The sequence below is a fragment of the Protopterus annectens genome, chromosome 12.part0, assembly GCF_019279795.1.
Source record: "Protopterus annectens isolate FY-2018-M chromosome 12.part0, PAN1.0, whole genome shotgun sequence".
Lineage (NCBI taxonomy): Eukaryota > Metazoa > Chordata > Ceratodontiformes > Protopteridae > Protopterus > Protopterus annectens.
In genome coordinates this window covers 180,795,489-180,813,092 of record NC_056746.1, presented here as the reverse complement: position 1 = coordinate 180,813,092, position 17,604 = coordinate 180,795,489, and the positions used below count along the sequence as shown (strand labels likewise).

The following is a 17,604-nucleotide window of genomic DNA, read 5'->3' as shown; positions in this document are numbered from 1 at the left end:
TGCAGGGGGTAAAGAATCAGGAGACAGGCTGGATTCAGAGAAAACATCTTTAACAATATCAAGCAGAGGGGGGATGCTGAGGTAATAAAAGAAAATCTCTGAGTCTTTTCTTGGATTCTGAATAATCCTGGCTCTCCCAATGGAAATGCTCCCTCATGGTGTGCAGGGTTTCCCCAAAAGAATAATCCTCAGGTGGAGAGGCTGAAGGTATAGATTCTTCTGCATCAGAGTCCTCATAAGGAGGGAGAGAATATCCCTGATCTGAGGAGGAATCAGAGGAAATAGAAACCTGGTCATAGGAATCATAGTCAGTGTCTTGCCTAGGCCTTTTATCAGGAGGGGGATAGGAACCCCTGATTAAAGTAATTAGATCTTCGGCCATTTTAAGCACCTGTTTCTTTGGCATGGATGACTGTCCAGTAGAATGCTGTACTTGTTTCCTTGTCTTTAATGGTGTTTTTGACTTTACCTTGGCTGCTGCAGTGGACTTAATAGTAAGCTGTGAAGGTCTGAAAACACCCTCAGAAGCCGATGCCTACTCAGCGGCTCCAGACCCATCTGAGGGAATAGCTTCTAAAGGCCCAATACCTTGAGTTTCCAGAGGCCTAGGTGTCTCCACGTGGGAGTCGGATACGGCCTGTGGCTCTGAGGTAGTGGGTGTCAGGGGCTGTGAAAGCACCTCACTGAGAACCGGCGAACCAGCGACTGGCCTAGAAGAGGCTTCGTCGTCGGTTTTGGACCTCGGATGCCTGTCCTTGTCCTTGTCTTTGTGCTTTTTATGAATTCCAGTCGTCGGTTGTTCCAACGGCATAATGTAGTTAAATCTTCGGCCAAAATAGTGTGAAGCAAAATCAAACCGACGCTTAATAGTGCGTTTGTTGAATCTAGCACAAAACCGACAACTAGTAACATCATGGTCAGGGCCTAGGCAAGGAATACAGTAAGAGTGAAAGTCCTTATGAGGTATTTGCTTCCCACAAGAAATACAATTGTTAACTTTTACTGACATCGGTCTGAAGCAAGAAAAAGTTTCCCCAATGGGGGTACTTAGCTTTATTGAAGACTTCGGTTCTGAAACTCGATTTCGAAAATCTCAGTAGTCGGCCGACCGGCACTTGCAAACTGCTTTTGCTTTGGGCACCGCGCGGCAAGAAAGACTGAAGAAAATGGTGTTGGTTGCATCTTTTATACCCCTGGCGCACTGACGTCAGGGAAGAGGCGACAGCAACTGACGCCGGACCTAGACTTTGGAACTCTGGCTGACTGTGGGTAGCCTGCCAGCAGGATAGCCCAAGTGTAATGACTGCAACAGTGAAACACGATGAACATTGTTGATACAGTTCAACTTTATATCTGACAGCTGTGTTTCATTATGTTGTAAGTGTGACTGTCCCTTGTCAGTTACTATTCCTGTTCACATATGTAGAAAAATGCTGTCTTGCTATCTTGTCACATGTAATGCGATGTCTGTCAGGCAGTTTTAAATGATTCCTGCATTATAACACATTTCATTTGGAGCTTATGCCACTGTGGAAAATGGATACCATCCAGGCATATCCCATAAACAGAATATAAATAAAATAAAAGATTACGTTAAGCTCTATTTGCAACCCTGTAGAAATATTTATTTTTATATATTTCATTGATTTTTTTTTAGCTGCAGTTGTCTGTGTGGAAGCACTGTACTTTGCTGTCAGTGCTTCAGTCTGGACATTTGTCTCTTCCATTGCTGGAGAAGGTTAAACTCCAGGAAGGTGAGATGACCTTTTGTGACTGAGGAGATATGATTCTCCAATAGTGCTTTCACTTTTGCACAGTGGAAACTAGCAGTCTTACTTCCAACTCATGACATGGGAATGACTTTAATCATGTTTAACATATTGCTTTGTCAGGTGACCACTCTAGTTTTGTGTAGCATGTACCAATATAAGGAGGTAACTGTAAAGAACCCTGGGAGCTTGAATTTACTTACTATTCCTGTTCACATATGTAGAAAATACACCTTATCTCCACCCTACTTTATGCCTCTCCAATATATACCAACCTAAGGCAATGCGATCTAAACAAGCTAGAGACCTGCTACAACAAAATCACTAAATTCATCACAGGGGCATCCTACCGTAGTCACCACTGTCTCTCACTTGCTGAACTGGGTTGGTTTGAATTCCCTCACCTTCTTCAATGGTATCAACTGTCACTCGCCTACAAACTAGTAAACCATCCACTAAATATCCCATCCCTCCAGAATCTACTCCAACCCTATCGCACCACCAGACCACTAAGATCCAGCAGCAAAAATCACTTGCAGATCACTAAAGTCAGTAACTCTGCTGGTGAAGCACTATTCTCTTGCACCATAGCCAAATTATGGAACTCACTCCCACCCACAATTACCTCCATACCATCATGCACCCACTTCAAAACTTTACTAAAAGCACACCTAAAAACATGCTGGCTATGCCCTTGCAACTCCCACTCTAATATCACCCACCCCATCCAACCACTACCTTTCTTTCCACTCCACTAACTAACTTCATTATAGCAAGCTCAGATGCTCATAAGCCTAGTACTTATTATACAGCAGGAACTTCTTACTGTAACATTTGTTAATGTCTGTTATGTACTTCACAGGTAAAGATTCTAGTTGTCTACTGATGTACTATGTTATTCATCTGTAAATATGTTGTAAGTAATTGCTATGTAAATCGTTAATCGCTATGTAATCCAATGTAACTACTGTCTGTTTATTTTAACTGTGGAGCTTTTCTCCTCAGGCCTCCGCTGAAAATGGACCTACGTCCAGTCGGACACTCCCGATCAACAAATATAAATATATAAAATAAATACTTCACTGCTACACATGTCCCAACACTTCTCAGCATAAATAGTTAATTCTAAAGTGAGTGGACAAGACAGACACTCCTAGCCCCTGTACTTTAAACCTCATGTAGGAGTTGATAGTAGGACTATAACTATTTTTGAAAGTGGAGCCCATGTTATAATGCATATTATACCATGGTATGCATTATAAAATCCCACCAATCAGAATCCTTTCAAATGTAGCAAGTGTGAGATTATATCTGCATATTCCATGGTTAGCCTCTTCTTAATCAAAACATTTCCGTGTACTAAAAATCTGAGTTAGTGAGAAAGAGAAATTACTTATTGCAAAACAGTTATCAAAACACAATGCCATCCCACAGTAATTCTTTCAGATCCAATGCATCGCACTTTCAGTCCTTTCATCATCAGTGAAAAGCTGACGTCTTTATGATAAACACTCCACACTACTGCAGTCTGCACTGCAAGACCTCCTACTCCACACGGATTAACACTGCAAATCTTTCTTATGTACATGTTAATCGATTTATGTTTTTTTTTAACTTCTAAGATAAATTTGTTAATCTTTTTTGCTTGCACATTTATTTTCCCTAATAGACATTTCAGTAATGTGAAAAAAATCGATCAGCTTACATTTTGTGCACTTAGACTAAGCAAAAAAGATTATATCCTGTCAGAAAACACTTTAACTGTGTTTGAAAGCACAAATCCTGAAACATCATAACCGTAGTATTATAACAGCATTAATAGATGGGTAGAGGTATCAAACTTATAACCGTAGTATTATAACAGGAGTAAAAAGCTTGTCGCTATATCATGAGTACCTCCCCCTATAAAGACAGCACAAAATTGTAATAGTATAAATGTTGGGAGGGTACAAAGGCAGATATCAGTACCTTGCATAAGCAATACAGTCACCAGAAATATTTCAGAGTTCTTGTTTCACCACACTAGCATTTATAAGATGTATTAATCTTGTCAGAGCCCTTCGGCACGATAACAGAAGTCAACCACCTCAGTCCACAGACAGTCTTCACTTCGCTATGGATAATAAGGGTAGACACTGATATTTCTTTCCTTAATAATTTTATTTGGCAATATAAAATTGGCTGTATTGCTTATGCAAGGTACTGATATTTGCCTTTGTACCCTCCCAACATTTATACTAGTACAATGTAGTATTATAACAGCATTAATAGATGGGTGGAGGTATCAAACTCATAACCGTAGTATTATAACAGCATTAATAGATGGGTGGAGGTATCAGACTCAGTCCACTGTGTTTGGTTACTTTTCCTTCACCCTTGTGACCCTACCTCAAAAGTTTTCAGTATATTACATTATGACGCACACCACATCAAGGGTTATTTATGCTATATTATGCCATGGGTTGAATTATAGAGCCAGTCTGTGAGCAGCTTTCACTATAATAACAATTCTTTTAACCCTTGATGAATGAGATCCAGTCACGGACAAAACTGCTGAGTGATATTTCAGCAGCATTAACAGTGCACGTACCAGCTCTATGGATGAAATCATGATTGCAACCCAGATGACCCAAGTCTGACTAGCGGTTCAGGTACTGAATTAGGTGAGAAGGGGTGGATAGTATTCAGCAGCTCATCCTGTGCGGGAGGAAAATGGTCGTCCCACTTAGCCAGACTGCACTTGCATGGCAGTGATGCCTGCAGGCCATAAGACATGGACATGGCATTCCAAGTCAGTGGTAGTAGCTCATAGGCACATGCGGCTAACTATGCCAGATTGGGCAAAGAACACCCTGCAGTAATACAAACACTCATGGCAACCACTAGGGAGGGGGGTTATGGACCTGTTTATAAAACCCTTGGTGGCTGCCTGTATGACAACTTCCAATGAAGGGGGGATAATGGTCGCTGCCTGTATGACAACTTCCAATGAAGGGGGGGGTAATGGTCGCTGCCTGTATGACAACTTCCAATGAAGGGGGGATAATGGTCTGCATGCAAAATGGGAGAAATAGCTTAAAAAATTAGCAATGTAAATCATGTTTTCCTTCCTACTGCTGACAACCTGGTACAGTAATTTATTTTGTTCACCTGCCACAAGCACCAAAAACAACACTTAGGAGGGAATTGAATGTTTAACTTTAAAAAACAGAAAAAACAGAAGCTGAGACTCTTATCCATTCCTACCAGCTAATGTCACTTCTTTACTGCCAGCAGCTGCAATAAAAGCATCCAGAACCATCTGTTGGAGCACATGGAATAAGAAGACTATGCATCAAGAAGGAACAGCATTTCTCTCGGAGTGGTGTCAAACACAAGTTCTGTACCTCCTTTTAACTGCATTTGGAGGTACATTAGATCAGTCCAAAAAATATGGGCTGCATCTGTGCATATACAGTTCTACTTTACTTCCTTCCTTTCTTTCTCCAGAGTCAGCGTCAAAAATCAAATATGTAAAATTATGTGAGGATTACCACCACTTACAATATTACTACATTTTAATAAGATTTTATTTCTGCCCATAGTTGCATACGTACGTATACAGACGCGTGCATACAAGCACATGCACAATGTGCGCACACACACATGTGCTAGCAAACACACATGCAAACCCTCAAACACACATACACGAGCACATACACAAACACACATGCACACATACATATTAATATATTCTAATATGGTGAAGAAAATGCACTCCTCAAAGACTCAATACTCCTGTCACACAGACATTAAGCCATTCTAAAGTCAAGGCTGCAAACTCTCTGATAAAGAGCTGCTGAAGTGCTTGGTGTGTGAGAAATTGGTGACTTTAAACAACCTGACAGGGATGCAGAAGTAACGGAGCATCATGTGACAGGGATTCAGAAGTAACAGAGCATCATGTGACAGGGATTCAGAAGTAACAGAGCATCATGTGACAGGGATGCAGAAGTAGCACAGCATCATGTGACAGGGATGCAGAAGTAACACAGCATCATGTTTTAATGTGCACTAAGTAGGAAATGCAACTTTCAAATTTGATAATCCCCCCAAAGACCCTGGAATAAACTGAACAGTACCACTGAGAAGATGCTGCAACTGTAAAGCAAAACAAGAGCTGCTTAAAGCAGAAAACAACATTAAAGCAATGAAAGAAATGTAAACATACCCCTATTACAGGTGCAGGTCAAATGTTTGAATTTAGTCAATTTTCATTTAGTTCACCATAAAAATGCTATAATAACTCTACACGCCCACTGCAGAACCCATGGTAGAGCCCATTTTGATGACTCAGTATTTTTTTTTTTTGCCAGAATGGATGCAATATTGTACGAATCATAAAACCCCCTCTTACATAAATAATGTCTAGCTCTCCATGGTTGTTACCACAGATATAAAAAAATAAATAAAGAAAATAAAGAAAATCAAACCTTCACTTCTCAGTTTTCTTATGGTAAAGGTGCAACACTTTGCAGCAAAGCATATATCAAGAGTATCATAAAAATATTCTTCCCTGCTTTTGATTTTGTCATATATTAGTACTACCAGGTGCAGAAGCTAATGCTGCCCACATCTGCAGATATACACATAAACATGGGCATGTTCTGAAGGGTAGTTCCTGTTTCCACTGATGGCTAATCTCTCAGACACAAGAGTACCTTAAATGAATAAACCAATTTAAAACAAAATGTGTGAAACCATTCTAAAATGAATGTGTTGTACACAGTACTTGATATAAGTACTAAGCATTGAATATGCTTCATTGGGAGGGCTTGTAGCTGTCTTTTGACTGATTGCCTAATATTTTCCTGTGACTCTGTGACCCCAAGAACTCTATGAACCTACCTTGTAAATTCAGATTATACCATGGCAGGAGACATAAATATCTGATTCAACCAATTAAGTCATCAGGAAAATTATTAACATTGCATAAGTCTGGTAAGTCAGGCAGTGGGACCATATAACTTCCAACTACTGGAAAGGAGCAATAGTACAGAAAAGGAAAAAAAAGGTTACCTGACTGACTAGTAGCTCAGTTATCATCACACACTCAACCCAAGGTTAGTTTGTAGTGAGTGATGTGATACACAATAGTGAAACCAATGGGACTGTGCATGCTTAGTGATTGAAAATGGTAAAACAAGTACCAGCCAAAATAAAAAAAGGAACTGTGCAACTATGGCATAATACAGTGAAACTAAAAACAATTTATTACATAACTTTTAAAATGGCAGGAAATGTTTGAAATTGCATTCAGGATTATATTTTCTCAACATATCATGTAAGTTTTTATTGAACATCAATTGTGCTAAGAGTTTATGCCATGGCACAGCTGATATACACATGTATGATCTGTCAGTGCGGAGCTGAAGTTCCAGGCTTAACCCAGAATTACGGATGCATTACTAAGCTGCAATAATCCACTTGAAGGATTCAAAAAAACATTTTATGTTCAAAAAAGATACATAAGTTGAACTACTTGTGAATTTCATATTATTCTGTTAAGGGGATGCCATTGCTATTTTTCCTTAAGACCTATATAGATATAATTTAAGTTGTACAGGCAAGTGGTTTTCAATACATCACTATGCTAGCTGTTTTCTTTTTCCTGTGCCACTGTTGTTAATAATATTTTCACATAACAGTGGTGCAGCGGTGGCATTGTTGCCTCACAGCAAGAGGTTTTCCCATTCGATTCTCGGCTGGAGCACCTTCTGTGTGGAGTCTGCATGTCCTCCCCGTGGTCGAGTGGCATTCGAAAGACATGCGTAGAATGGGTGCGCCTTTGTTGAAGGTTGGGAGTCGAGCTGGCACCTCGGCACCCGTACAAAAATCTACTGCCAATCATTAGCGGACTGGAGTTCCGCTGTGGCAACCCCTAACCGGGAAAAGCCGAAAGAAGAAGAACATGTGTATTCAAAATATGGTGCATTTGATGATGTTCCAGATTAGTTTCTAACAGAAATGCAACTTTTTTCTGGCCTACACTTTATATATTTCAGTATATACATTTGTTTCAGAATGATACATGTTTCGTTAACATTTAAAGAGAACAGAACAAAGAAATCATATTCATTATTATCAGTTACAGTTACCAAAATTATATGTAGTACATTTTAACATACTTTTCTTCTACTGGGGATTGATTTGAAATTTCTATCTCCTGGTATAATATAACTGATAAATTAAAGACCCCCCCCCCTACACACACTGAAAAAAAACATAAAGAGAAAAAAAGGAAAATAAACAAAAGACGAGTAAAAGGGGGAAAAACAGTATACCAAAGACAAATTAACCACATTCAGGTTGTCAAACAACATTCACTTTTGAGAATGAGCAAACTGATGACTGTAGGATTCTCAAAATTGGCAAGTGACTCTTGGCTTCATCTTGTATGTTAAAAGAGAAATTGCACTCTAGTGCTGGGAAAATAAAAGCTGGATCCTACAGGATATTCCCTAAAGCAATTTCCTTATCAAAGCTACATTGTCACTTTTGAGTAAGCTCTGTATGTAAGTCAGCAAATCAGGAGGTTTAAGCACTGTTTGTTTGAATTCTTCTCTTGTGAATTGGTGTGGAAAGAATGGACTATAGATCATTAGGCTATATAAACTGAAATGCATCTGGTAGGGGAGACAACAAGAGCTTTATTAGGACAAATAAAATGCAGTGATACCTTTTCAGCTGAATAAGCTGTAATTCCACAGTATTCTTTTTGAGAATAAGATCTTAAAAATCATCTGCAATGCTGTTTCAAGACTTAGTGTAGTGTCTCAGGCCATGGGAATGCCAAGAAGTCTAATGTTCTTTCAATACAATCTTGACTTGTATTCCAATATTTTGTATTCAGTATTGCTTGGAATTTCGGGTGTGTAGCAATGTATTCAGAAATTTGAACCTCCAACAATTCAAAGTTTGCTGTCTTAGCTTGTAGCATTTGTAACTCAGCTAATTGCTTGTTCTGTCATGTCTGTGATAATTCTCTCCTTAATACCTGATAAATTGTTTACTATAAAGTCTTTTGTCACCAAATCTGATTGTAATATACTGAATCTTTTTGGATAGTGATGCAAGTGGTGTCGCATGAAAGGTTGCTTTAATAAAATTACATGAGGTAGTCCAGTCAGAAGCTATACAAACTGAGCTAATAAGCAAAAACATGATACAAGTTGTATTTAAATTTGTAAAGGCTGGTAAAATATTGACATTGTTACAGGAAGATGGTTGAATTGAATCACCCTGAGCAGTTTGTGAAAGCAAATATTGTTGCAGTGAATGTATAGGTTGGTCTGATATCATGAAACAGTTGTTGGAAATGTCATTAATATATAGCTGCTTCAGAGTATAACTATCAAAAGAGCTATATCCTATCAATATGCTTACATTCATTGATGTAGTACATTGATCCTATTAGTGTTGAAATGCCTGGTTTTGATTTTCTAGTGACTCCATATTTAACTCTCACACACTTAAATCACACACTGCGATTGATTCATTTATAAAAAGATTAAATGCTGCTTTGGTTTGCTGAGGATTAATACCGATTTGAGTTAGGCTATGATTCTTATCAGCTGTATTAACTGCATTTTTATTTGATACAATGCAAGAGTATCTTGTAAATCATGTGAATTATAAGGCTGAACTGCAGTAAAGATAATTTATTTTAATGCAAATGCTGACAACTTTCAAAAGATTTCTGTGCTGGAATTTGACAAGACCGATTCTTGAAATGTGGTGCTGATGATATCCATGATGTCCCCCATCAGCATCCATGTTGTCTTTACTTTGGATGTGTTTAGGTAATATTGATTCAAGTTTACCATTAACACACGACTTCTTGTTTTTTTCTGCTGCGTTCTGTCATACTTAAACACATTTTGGCGTCACTCTAAAAAATACTTTTTAAGAAAGCAAACAACTGGAATAAAATGGCATTCAAAGGTACTGCAACATCTACCTGTTTGTAGTTCAATGTGTGGGATGTCAAACATATTATTCAGTTTCCAACTCCAAGTATAGTCTGAAAATTGTAATATGTACCAGGAAAAAGAGCTGTACAAGAGTTGTCCCCAACGTAGACATGCCTGATCTTTTAAGGGAAATTCACAGGGCATCTCTGGGGCACCTGGGGATAAATTTTACATTACAGAAAGGTATCAGGATCATAGGAATGGTCAAGCAAGTATAAGTACTTCACCTGCCATGGCATGCACAGCACTACAATCATTAACACATGTGGGAGTGCCTCACTTGTCATGACATGCACAACACTGCAATCATTAACATCTGCAGAAGTACCTCACCTGCCATGGCATGCCCAAAAGTGTAATCATTAACACATGTGAAAGTATCTCACCTGCCATGGCATGCACAACACTACAATCATTAACATGTGTGAAAGTACCTCACCTGCCATGGCATGCACAGCACTACAATCATTAACATGTGTGGAAGTACCTCACCTGTCAGGGCATGCACAACACTATAATCATTAACAAATGTGTAAGTACCTCACCTGCCATGGCATGCATCCACTACAATCATTAACACTTGTAAGCACCTCACCTGCCATGGCATGCACAACACTACAGTCATTAACACATGTGGAAGTACCTGACCTGCCATGGCATGCAAAACATTAAAATCATTAACACATATGGAAGTACCTCACCTGCCATGGCATGCACAACACTACAATCATTAATACTTGTGTAAGTACTTCACCTGCCATGAAATACACAACACTACAGTCATTAATATGTGTGGAAGTACCTCATCTGCCATGACATGCACAACACTACAATCATTAACACATGTGTAAGTACCTCACCTGCCATGGCATGCACAACACTACAATCATTAATACGTGTGTAAGTACTTCAACTACCATGGCATGCACAGCACTACAATCATTAACACATGTGTAAGTACCTCACCTGCCATCGCATGCACAACACTACAGTCATTAAGACGTGTAAGTTCCTCACCTGCCATGGCATGCATAACACTACATCATTAACACATATTGAAGTACCTCACCTGCCATAGCATGCACAACACTACAATCATTAACACATGCGGAAGTACCTCACCTGCCATTACATGCACAACACTACAATCATTAACATCTATAGAAGTACTGCACCTGCCATGGCATGCACAACACTACAGTCATTAATACATGTTGAAGTACCTCACCTCCCATGGCATACCCAACACTACAATCATTAACATGTATAGAAGTACCTCACCTACCATGGCATGCACAACATTACAATCATTAACACATGTGTAAGTACCTCACTTGCCATGGCATGCACAACACTACAATCATTAACACATGTGTAAGTTCCTCACCTGCCATGGCATGCACAACACAAAAATCATTAACCATATTGAAGTATCTTACCTGCCATGGCATGCACAGCACTACAATCATTAACATGTGTGGAAGTACCTCACCTGCCATGGCATGTACAACACTATAATCATTAACAAATGTGTAAGTACCTCACCTGCCATGGCATGCATCCACTACAATCATTAACACTTGTAAGCACCTCACCTGCCATGGCATGCACAACACTACAGTCATTAACACATGTGGAAGTACCTGACCTGCCATGGCATGCAAAACATTAAAATCATTAACACATATGGAAGTACCTCACCTGTCATGGCATGCACAACACTACATCCATTAATACTTGTGTTAGTACTTCACTTGCCATGAAATACACAACACTACAGTCATTAATATGTGTGGAAGTACCTCATCTGCCATGACATGCACAACACTACATCATTAACACATATTGAAGTACCTCACCTGTCATCGCATGCACAAAACTACAATCATTAAGACGTGTAAGTTCCTCACCTGCCATGGCATGCACAACACTACATCATTAACACATATTGAAGTACCTCACCTGCCATGGCATGCACAACACTACAATCATTAACACATGCGGAAGTACCTCACCTGCCATTACATGCACAACACTACAATCATTAACATCTGTAGAAGTACTGCACCTGCCATGGCATGCACAACACTACAGTCATTAATACATGTTGAAGTACCTCACCTCCCATGGCATACCCAACACTACAATCATTAACACGTATAGAAGTACCTCACCTACCATGGCATGCACAACATTACATTCATTAACACATGTGTAAGTACCTCACTTGCCATGGCATGCACAACACTACAATCATTAACACGTGTAAGTACCTCACCTGCCATGACATGCACAACACTAAAATCATTAACCATATTGAAGTATCTTACCTGCCATGGCATGCACAACACTACAATCATTAATATCTGTGTAAGTACCTCACCTACCATGGCATGCACAACACTACAATCATTAACACATGTGTAAGTATCTCACCTGCCATGGCATGCACAACACTACAATCATTAACACATGTGGAAAGGTACCTCACCCACCATGGCATGCACAACACTACAATCATTAACACATGTGGAAAAGTACCTCACCTACCATGGCATGCACAACACTACAATCATTAACACATGTGTAAGTACCTCACCTGCCATGGCATGCACAACACTACAATCATTAACACATGTGGAAGTACCTCACCTGCCATGGTATGCACAACACTACAATCACTAACACATATCAAAGTACCTCACCTGCCATGGCATGCACAACACTACAATCATTAACACATGCGGAAAAGTACCTCACCTACCATGGCATGCACAACACTACAGTCATTAATACATGCAGAGAAGTACCTCACCGATCATGGCATGCACAACACTACAATCATTAACACATGTGTAAGTACCTCACCTGCCATAGCATGTACAACACTACAGTCATTAACACATGTGGAAGTACCTCACCTGCCATGCCATGCACAACATTGCAGTCATTAACACATGTAAGTACCTCACCTGCCATGGCATGCAAAACACTACAATCATTAACACATGTTGAAGTACCTCATCTCCCATGGCATGCACAACACCACATTCATTAACACATGTTGAACTACCTCACCTGCCATGGCATGCACAACAGTACAATCATTAACACATGTGTAAGTACCTCACCTGCCATGGCATGCACAACACTACAGTCATTAACACATGTGGAAGTACCTCACCTGCCATGGTATGCACAACACTACAATCACTAACACATATCAAAGTACCTCACCTGCCATGGCATGCACAACACTACAATCATTAACACATGCGGAAAAGTACCTCACCTACCATTCAGGTTGTCAAACAACATTCACTTTTGAGAATGAGCAAACTGATGACTGTAGGATTGTCAAAATTGGCAAGTAACTCTTGGCTTCGTCTTGTACGTTAAAAGAGAAATCGCACTCTAGTAAGCACCACACCTGCAATGGCATGAACAACACTATAGTCATTAACACATGTGTAAGTACCTCACCTGTCATGGCATGCACAACACTACAATCATTAACACATGTGTAAGTACCTCACCTGCCATACCATGCACAACATTAAAATCATTAACACATGTGAAAGTACCTCAGCTGCCATGGCATGCACAACACTACAATCATTAATGCATGTGTAAGTATTTCACCTGCCATGAAATGCACAACACTACAATCATTAATACATGTGAAGGTACCTCATCTGCCATGGCATGCGCAACACTACAATCATTAACACATGTGTAAGTACCCCCCCCCCCTGCCATGGCATGCACAACACTATAATCATTAATACGTGTGTAAGTACCTCATCTGTCATGAAATACACAACACTACAATCATTAATATGTGTTGAAGTACCTCATCTGCCATGGCATGCACAACACTACAATCATTAACACATGTATAAGTACCTCACCTGCCATGGCATGCACAACGCTATAACCATTAACACATGTGTAGGTACCTCACCTGCCATGGCATGCACAACACTACAATCATTAACACATGTGTAAGTACCTCACCTGCAATGGCATGCACAACACTACAATCATTAACACGTGTAAATACCTCACCTGCCATGGCATGCACAACACTACAATCATTAACACATGTGCAAATACCTCACCTGCCATGGCATGCACAACACTATAATCATTAACACATGTGTAAGTACCTCACCTTGCATGGCATGCACAACACTACAATCATTAACACTTATCAAAGTACCTCACCTGCCATGGCATGCACAACACTACAATCATTAACACATGCAGAAAAGTACCTCACCTACTATGGCATGCACAACACTACAGTCATTAACACATGTGGAAGTACCTCACCTGCCATGCCATGCACAACACTACAATCATTAACACATGTGGAAGTACCTCACCTGCCATGGCATGCACAACATTACAATCATTAACACATGTTGAAGTATCTCATCTCCCATGGCATGCCCAACACTACAATCATTAACACATTTTGAAGTACCTCACCTACCATGGCATGCACAACACTGCAATCATTAACACATGTGTAAGTACCTCCCCTGCCATGTCATGCACAACACTACAATCATTAACACATGTGGAAGTACTTCACCTGCCATGGCATGCACAACTCTACATTCATTAACACATGTGTAAGCTATGTATGTCTCTCATGTTATGGTTTTATTGCCTTCGATTTCTGTATAACTGTACATATTTAATGCTTACTTACCTTTCTGGTAAAACAATAAAATATTATTGGGAAAAAAAACAGATGTGTAAGTACCTGCATTTATATAGAAAGCTGTTCTGAGCTCTGCACTGTGCTCAACTGCCTCCAGCGGGAAAGAACTTCAGGTCACAAGAGAAAAGTAATTGGACCTTCCATTATAATGCAGGCCTCTGATTAATTTTTCTGCCCACTCCATTCAGTTTCCTTAAACTGAATGCTGTTTCCCCCTGAACTGGAAGGAGCCAACTAAGGATATGAAATATCAGGATAAGCAGCCATAACATTCAATGGGGAGATGAAAATATTCACAGATATCAGCTGCAAGCCAGCATAAACAATTTATTCATAGATGCAAATGTAATTGTTAATTATATTGCCTGACTGTGGTGGTGGTGCTGCGGTAGCGTTGTCGCCTCACAGCAAGACGTTGTCCCATTCGATTCTCAGCTAGAGTGTCTTCTGTGAGGAGACATGCGTGAATGGGCGTACCTTCATTGAAGGTTGTGTGTCAGGGCTGGCAACTTGGCATGTAAAAATCCACTGCCAATCATTAGCGGACCGGAGTTCTGCTGTGGCGACCCCTAACCGGGAAAAGCCGAAAGACACAACAACAACATTGGCAGCTGAGACATATTTGAAAAATTTTGCTTATATTTGCTAAGAAACAGTTAAATATATATATATATATATATATAAATACTGGGAAATGTTAATCCTTTAAAAATGTATATACCTACAGCTGAATTAGTAAAACATTGGTGTAAGAATGACTTTGATTTAGAGTGGTAGAATTTGGTGGAAATGAAAAAAGAGAAAACAATTCTACCAAATACACTGAGATTCTAATAAATTAGATTTTGAATAATATTTTACCCCCAAGAAAGGGCATCCTTATTTTAGTTTGGGGAGGCAGAGCCAAAAATCCCACCTCTACCCAGAAAAAAAAACAACATTCATTGTACTCTGTGTTCCTGAAAGTTCACTGATGTAAGTAGAACATCATTTTGATTATTAGTGACTTTATATAAATCCATTTGGAATTATTTAAATATAAATTTAAGTGTTTTTTTTCAGTTTTGTGTGTGTGTGTGTGTGTGTGTGTGTGTGTGTGTGTGTGTGTGTGTGTGTGTGTGTGTGTGTGTGTATGTGTATTTTTCTGAGGACTAAAGTTGGCAGGCTCCTTATTTTATTATTTTCCACTATCTTATTATGTCATCCTCATTGTATATTATTATCATTTAAGTAGTTTTCTATTTGTAACTGTTTTATGTTCCATAAAGTAGTCCAGATTACAAATGTTTATTTCTTTTCTTAGGATACCTCCTGCTTTTTCTGTCAGCAACAAATATAAAAAAAAAATACATTTGCAGGAATCACATTTAATTGAATTCAAGCTTTACAGAGTGTAGGTATATAAGTGTGTGCAGAAAATGTAATGTTTGACCTAAAAGGTGATGGTTGTGAAAATGTGCAATATTGCATTATTTGGGTACTGTGTATGTGTGAGCATTCATGAGTTTGGGTTCGACAAGGGGAGAAATTTAGTGTTTTGCATGGTTAGTGTTGTGTCTGTTTTGTGTCCTTTTGAATCAATCAGTGTTACTTATAGGAAAAGGGTTTTTAGTAATATAATGTGTAGGGTTAGGGGTTGGGGTGAGAGCAGGTACAGCGGATTACTTCAGTAGGGCAGTATACAAATAAATAAAACATCTATATGCTTCAACAGAAAAAGGCAGTGGCAAAGGTTTTGAAGTGTGTGGCAAAATAGCTCCAGAGCGAGCAGTACTGCAGTATTCATAGCAGTGCTGTTGTTAGTAGGGTACGTTTATTGCTTTCCACTAGTTCAAGCAACAATAAAGCTGTCAAGCTGATTGATGTGGGATGGGTTCAAGTGTTCAGCTTTGTAAATACTTTTACCTTGTTTGCATTTCGAAGTGATAATGAACCTAGAATAAGGTAGCTATGATCTTATCTCATATTCAAAGGCATAGTTTTTTAATCATTTTCTGTTGGCTTTTATTTTTGCAAATTAATTATAGGTGTAGAAAATGAAGTTCTATTCTCCAGTGGCTAACATAACTAGGGGTCAAGAACCTACAATCAGGTGAATGTTTTATTCATGCTTTTACAATTATTTGGTTAAGGAAAACTATAACAAAGACTGATGATCAGGGGCTGGCTATTAAAGGACAGAGGAAGCACATTAGATAAGCAAATTTTATGTCATTATATCTGTGATGTACAGTGCTGGCAGTTATCTTAATGAAGCTCATCACACAGTTCATAATAAAAGAATTAACTCTGTATAAAATGAGCCATAAAACAATGAAAAAAAATGAATACAACTAACATCAGCTCCACAAAACGAACATACACCAACAAACCCAACAAAAAAGTATGCATTAAGTTACAGAAAAACTCTGCAAAAATAAAATATTATTCATCCACAGTAAACAAAGAAAGTGTTGCTAAAAATTTTAACAACAGACAAGCACTGATTAGCTCAAGTCATTTCTGGGTCAAAAGATAAATTGACTTCCTCAATGGCATAGGGTAAGAATTTCAACAGATTAAAAATCCTGGAATATGTTGTCTTCAACTTCAAGAAAATAATCACAGGGATTCAATGAAGGCTTGGACATATGGCTCATCCTGAAAAGTCCCTCTTCCATGATGTTCCAATTTGCAATTCAGAGACATGTTAGCCACGATGAAGTAAGACCTCATTATTGGCTAATGTCTCTAAATTACATTTACTACAGATCTACGCAGATCATTGTTGGTCTACTCATCAAGGTTGTAATATATTGTTTGTGTAGCCATTGACATTCACCCCAGTCACTCTCCCACACATACAAGTACACAAAACATGAACACACACTCCATAGTCCCCTTACCTGTCCCTGACCAATCTGTTTCTCCTATGATTCCACCACTCCAATCTCCATCTTGAAGTTAGAGTCATTAAGCCATTGAAGTTTTATACGTTTCCCCGGAGATAGTGTTTCTCCTCCACCCCGATCCCTGTACTGTTGTTGATGCCATTATGGCACTTGCTATTAAGAGTAATCCATGGTGTCTTGTGAATCCCCCCAACCCCCAA

General features: G+C 39.1%; 1 protein-coding gene across 1 annotated transcript in view; it reads left to right on the top strand.

Moving 5' to 3' along the window:
* CASKIN1 (CASK interacting protein 1) overlaps positions 1-17,604 on the top strand; it is a 1,590,276-nt gene that overhangs the window by 1,364,313 nt on the left and 208,359 nt on the right.